This window comes from Netta rufina, assembly GCF_964035555.1.
Source record: "Netta rufina genome assembly, chromosome: 28".
NCBI classification, from domain to species: Eukaryota; Metazoa; Chordata; class Aves; order Anseriformes; family Anatidae; genus Netta; species Netta rufina.
Window position 1 is genome coordinate 1,764,571 of NC_140152.1, and position 6,901 is coordinate 1,771,471.

Consider the following 6,901-nt stretch of genomic DNA (forward strand, 5'->3'; position numbering starts at 1 on the left):
GTAATGACAATTGCCATCTAGGTAACGTGCTATGAAGACAACTACGAAGCTTACACTTTGTTTGTCCTTTTAAATGTTTCTACTCAATATAAAAGCATAGTTTTCAGTCACAGCTAATGCTGTTCTATGGACTATTTTCATAGGAATTGAAGAGACAAGTTTAATACTTCCCTGTGGAAATGGACAGATGTTGCAGCATTTTCTTTACAAATCAGACATTTTAAATCTGTATACCTAGCATCAGCAATACAGCGAAGTGTTTAAGAACTATGAATATAAATACAGTTTTTCCTGAAGTTGTACACAAAAGCACACCAGGAAAAATAAAAGACCTTAGCTACCTAATGTTATTTTTTTCCTTCCTTTTAGTGGTGTAGCACCACTCCTCATTCCCTTGGGTGTTCTACATATAGCCTGACACTGCAGCTTTTCCACCAGTCTCACTTTGCCATTACCTCATGGTAACTTTATAAAGAAGTTAACAAAAACACATTACCTTTTGTCTTCATTTTCTTCCCCTTTCTCCAAATCTTGCAAAAGTGCACATTCCAAATGAGGAATGTATCTGGATTGACTACAGTTCTGTAGAGTGGGTGCTACAGCGGTTTGTCATATGACATGAGTCATCAGATGAGTGGACTTATCTTGTAGACTGAGGAAAAAAAAAGAAATGTAATGGTTATTTGGGTATCAAAGGTATCCTAGCAGGTGTGGTATCTGTGATAGTTCTATGTCATAAGGTTTGCATGAACACAACTGTGGTAAAGCAATTTCAGCAAGGAAGTTTGAGCAAGCAATGGAGATTTTTTTTGCATGTCTCATTACAGATTACCTAGGCTGCATGAAGAGGAAAAAGGAAGTGGAGTTCAGCAGTTACATAATCACTAATTTCTACACAACTTTGTATCCTATATGTCTTAAAAATTGTTTGAAGGTAATGTCTTGAGTCATAGTACTACCATCAACATATAGATGGACAGACTTGCACAGTCTGGAAGGAAGGTTTTGCAATCAGTTTAAACTGGCAGTGTGCCATATATTCTGTAATCCAGCTTTCAACAAAGGCCCATGCAAGCTGGTGCCAGCAGCAAGTAGACAGACAGGCAGCACTGCTTCATTCAGCAGTACCTTATGACAGTTCAAGTTGCTTATGAAAATACAGCAAAAAAGTTCATAAAAATCGACAAATAAGACTTTTTGATATTACGACAGTTGTGTACTGCAACAAAAGCAGCCTTCAAATATAAACTCGGTCTATCTTATTGACTGCTTGTTGACTATTCTCTTTTACAAAAAGCACTGATCTCTAGGGAAAGACACAGCATAGACACATGCAGCAAGAGCTTCATTTCTCTAAATGTCTTTCTCAAGAAATGAAGAAGAAAAAACTTCCCAGGCAGACTGAAACAAACTGAAAAGCCACTCAAGTTCCCTGAGAAAACCATACTGCTGTATATTGTACACCAGCTGTCTGAGCTGATTGTACTGCCCAGCTGTAGAATTGATCATGCCAAAGAAATCACACTTGGAGAAAGGGGTTTAAAACTGCTCTTTGATTATACTCTGTCCTGGGAGTGCTTGGCAGCAAGTTTCATGCATGCTGCAGTGCCAAGAGATGAAGGAGCAGGTGAATGCCTCAGGCAAGCTTGCTGATTAGAAGTCAGGGACTGCTTGGCTCCAATGCAGCCAAAGCCACCACTTCCCAAACCAGTTCCAGTAGGGAGCCAGAACACACAACTTTGCAGCACTTTCGATGCAGTCAGAGGTGGTGGCATTAGCAAGGATATTCTCAATGCTACAAGACACTAACATCATATGCTGATTATAAAGGCCTAGGGCTTCCCAATCGGTATGACATGATCAACAGAAGATAAAAGAGAAGACAATTACTTTCTACAGGCTGTCCTGGTTTTGCTGGGGATAGAGTTAATTTTCTTCCTAGTAGCTGGTATGGTGCTGTGTTTTGGATTTAAGATGAGAATAATGCTGGTAATATGCTGATGTTTTAGAACCATTAAGGTTGGAAAAGACCTCCAAAATCACCTAGTCCAGCTGTCCACCTACTAAACCAGGTCCCTAAGCACCACATCCAACCTTTCCTTAAAGCTGTTGCATTTCAGCACTTACACAGAAGCAAAGACTTCTCAGCTTCTCATGCTGCCTTGCCAGTGAGAAGTCTAGGGGAGCACAAGAGTCTGGGAGGGGACACAGCCAGGACAGCTGACCTCAACTGGGCAAAGGGATATCCCATACCACGTGGCATTATGCTCAGCAATAAAATCACGGGGAGTTTACTGGGAGGCTGCCATTGCTTAGGAACTGGCTAAGCATTGCTCAGCTGGTGGTGAGCAACTGCGTTTTGTATCACTTGTTTGTTAGGAAAACAAAACCAAAACTTTATTACACTGTACTTATCTCAATCCTTAAGTTCTTGCACTTTTACGTTTTTCAATTCCCTCCCTCATACCACTGTGGGGGTGTGAACAAGTGCCTGTGTGGTACTTAATTGATGGGTTAAACGATAACATAGGCCTTCAAGCAACTCCGGAGTATGAAGAACTATTACTTCTGTCCGAAACTTTAAAAAAACATCAGTGGTGCCAGTATTGCGCTGGAACACCTCTTTAAGAGGCTACTACATCTGAAATCCATTTGGGAAGACGGAACATAAATCTCATGGGTTGTACAGGGTCAAAAATAAGCATCACAACCCAGAAGTAAGTAAAACATGGGTATGTAGAAAGCCATTACCTCGTCTAGCACTAAGAACTAGGCTGTTAAAATTAACTGAAACTGCAGAGGACACAACACGTACATTCTAAAATGCCACTCAAGATGGAGGACATGCTTTGCCCACACTGTAAAGATATAAGCCTTTTGTCTTGTGTCACAACAAAGACACCTAGTGTCAGAACGCATATGAAGACTCATACTCCAGAGGGCTATATGAAATAAGGATCTCATTAGTACAGGGAATATTTATTACTCATACCCTACCAAGCAGTCCAGCACTTCAAAATATATACAAGATGAAAAACTAACTAGTATTACATAAAATCAAGACAGAATAAACCTCTGTACTTTTTTCACTCTAAAGTCCTGGTGACAATTCTGTATAGATGGAGAAATACAAAGTTAAACTTTTCAGTAGCTAGGAAAACTGGTATATTCTGTTCTTGAAAACTCTAAGTAGTACTAGTACAGATACATTTTTAAGAAAGACAGTCAATGGTCACCCACCAGGAAAGGTAACAGCATGTCAGGTCTGCCCATGGGAAGCTACTGCCCTTCCCATCGTAACTCTCTTCTCCACCTCTATCTGCAGTACAGGTCTTCTTTGAAGAACCTAATAGATGTACAAAAAAAAGTAAAAGTTACACAGTTCCGTTAAATACAGTTTGAAAAATGTAAAGCTAGTCCCAGTCTCAAAGGAGCTGTCCTCTGGTCAGCTAAACACCAGACTGTTTGCAAACAACATTTAATCGCTATTCATGCTCTGGTCAACAAGAAAGCAGAGGAAGATGTAGGAACACACCTAAACTATGCATGCTGATTTCCAGCCTGAAGTAGCTGTGTATTACCCAGTCAAGTGCCAAGCGTGGTAACAGAAGTGTCTATTGATCAGAGTACAGCACCGTGATTCATAAGTCAAACTTGATCGGAAAGTAAACACAAACTTTCCTCTTTTGATTGCTGTACACAAAATGACTCACATTGAAACTGGTGCCCTTAGTGATTTCTCAGGATAATCATTTGCTGTTCTGCCACTAGAACTCATCTTTGGACTCATCTGCCATCATCTTACTGGCACTTTTGGAAAACGTATGGAAAGCATTCGTTCCTTTGCTGCATTACAGCTCGTTGTGATTTAACCCAGCAGGTAGCTAAGCACCACACAGACATTCACTGATCTCCCATCCCCTGTGGGACGGGGGAGAGAATTTAAAAGAAAAATGCGAGAATTCATGGGCTGAGGTAAGGACAGTTTAATAAGAAAAGGAGAAAGGAAGACAAACAAACAAAAAAATACACAACCCAAGCGATGCAAAATGCAACTGCTCACCATCACTGACTGATGCCCTGCCAGACCCTGAGCAGCCACACCAGTCATCCCATCCAGCCATCCCATATTGTTCAGCATGACACCACGTGGTGTGGGATATCCTTTTGGCCAATTGGGGTCAGCTGTCCTGGCTATGTCCCCTCCTCTTGTGCCAGTGAGGAGGCTGGGGGAGCAGCACCATAAGCTGAAAAGTCTTCTGTGTTAGCTCTGCAATGCAACAAATGAAACAGTGTGTTACCAGCATTATCCTCATCTTAAATCCAAAACACAGCACCATACCAGCTACTAAATTAACTCCAGCCCAGCCCAAACCACAACACAGCTATAGATTCCCCTCTTCATTTAAGAAGCCCAGGTGATAACAGCTGGACAATACATTTAATTATGCTGTCTGTTCCCTCCACTGACTATGTAAGAACATCTCTCTCAGACACGAAGACACAAGTAGCACGTGTTGAAGCACTGTGTGTTCAATTACAAAGAACTGAATAACAGCCACTATGGACAAGCCAACACATCACCTTCTTCATTTAGAAGGAATAGTCCTAGAGCAATAAAACTTAAAACAATGATAACAAAAATATGTATACTTCTCTCAAGGGATATGGCTTTGCAGCAGGCCTCCGAAGGAGCCATTCACCTCCTCTTTTTCAGACATGACCAAAGCATTTTGTGCATTGCTTCTAGTCTCTGGAAGAAGAAGGTAGAATATTTTCTTAAATTATTTTAAAAATATATAATAATTATAAATATTTTTTTTTAAATGGAAATGGGCAACCATTTGGCAAATCTGAATTCAGGGACACTGAAAAGAAACAAATTTGTAACCAACTTAAAATCCACCCAGGTCAAGAATACCTACATTAGAAAAAAAAAAAAAAAAGAGCTAAATAAGTGAAAGATAATTTCAACTTCAAACTAAAAAATAAAATAGAACAAAAGCAATTCCAACAGAACCCCAGGAAAACCCATTTTTGTATGGGTGACTTGCCTGATTCCTATGTGTCTGTGCTGCTTTCCCTCACTGTCTCTGTATCAGAATCTTTTGGTTTTGCTTTTTCATCATCTCCTCATATATTAGATCTGGAACCTTTTTTTCTAAAAGTAAATCATAAATCTCTTTAGAAAAGCCTCCACAGCTATCATATAAATGGACTAACAATATGAAAAAAGAAGTCTCCTACTGCAATAAAGAATAAAACTGATGTTCAAGCTTGAACTTTTGGGTAAAAGAAAAAGGAAGTTCTAGATGTGCTCTTAGTCCTTTAAATACAGCAGCTGCATATTCTCAGTTGGGTATGTAGGGTAAGCATGTCCAAAAGAGGCGTCAGACAGACCCCAGGCCCTGGTGGCACATAAGCTCTGTAAAGTATTTAACTAGATTGTTGCCTTCATTCAAGCTGAAGGAGACAAAACTTTCTAAACAGTGGTTGGACAAAAGATGGTGTGTTCCCCAGCTGCGTTCCATGCAAGAAATCCTTAAAAGCAAGGGAAAAGGAAAGATAGGAAGCTATTTCTACCAAAACCTATTAGCCAGTTTTATCATGAGACAGCTGGAATATAACATACTTCAATGAACACACTAACTGATTGAGTCCATCTGTATTCTTGGGGTGTACAAGGAATTCATCCTGGTGAAATAAAAAGAGCTCAGAGTTGTTTTGAAGATCTCTAAGACATTTCATTTCAGTTTTTGAAACAAGACAATATTTGCCAGTTAAGCATTGACAAAATGCAGAAAATCCACTTGAGTCACCCACTAAATATTCATGGAATGCTAAAATTCTCTCATTCTCCTCATCAAATTAAATCAGATAGAAGTCTTGATAATATGATCTATCGAGTGCACAAAACACAGGATTCTTTTTTTTTTTTTTTTTTGACAAGGGAAGGAATTGCTATCCGATAGTTTAGTTTACCCTACTCTTTTCTACATTTGATAAAACATTACATTTTACATTCAAAAAGTAATGCATTGGCTAGTGGTCTCCTTTGGTATTCTGGGCACTGCTAACCAGAATTACTTTGGCTCAGCATAACAAGACGACATCTCCATTCATACCTGGTATTGCAGTCTGTTCCTCTCCACTGCTTAACATGCATATCCTCAGTACTGAAGCCATCAAAACTGCACTCGGAGCTCACAATGAAGTCAAATATTTTTCCTTCATTATTTCCTGTATGAAGAAACATGTTGTTCAGGGTCTCTACCCAGGACAGTAAGAACTATTTTGCATTTAGGAGTTTTTCAGCGGAATGTATTTTTAAAAGATACACGTACTTATTCTCTATTAAAATTGTGCCAACTCACTGTGTAATTTACAGCAGCTACTTCAATAGCATTGTTACACTGCTATTTAAGACAAGAAAGGAGCACAATATCCCCTTAAGTTGCAAAATGCTCTAGAAGGACTGAAAACCTCACATGGAAATTTAACTAGAGTATGGTCAGTTCACATGCAGTGACAAGACAGTACCTGTCACCGTAATGAAATTAAATAGCATGGAATAAATTCAACAAGCAATGGTCATGTGTTGCTGAGAAAGCAATGTTGAAAATACATTAAAATAGTATGTCTGAAATTAAAAACCTCACATAGCAATTTACCTTGAGAGAAAAGATGTTAACATCTTCTACATGGTCTTGTAAAACAGGTTGTGAATCCAGCAGCTCTCCAGGTACATCTTCAGAAACAACTGTAGCTCTGCTTCTGGTTTCATCATCTTCTGTTCCTTGTTCCCTGTATTTCAGCAGTGCATGAAGAAAATGGATTAGTAGTCCACTTTGTTACTATTTAGGAAGACATTCTTAACAGCATTTAAGTTAAAAATTCATCA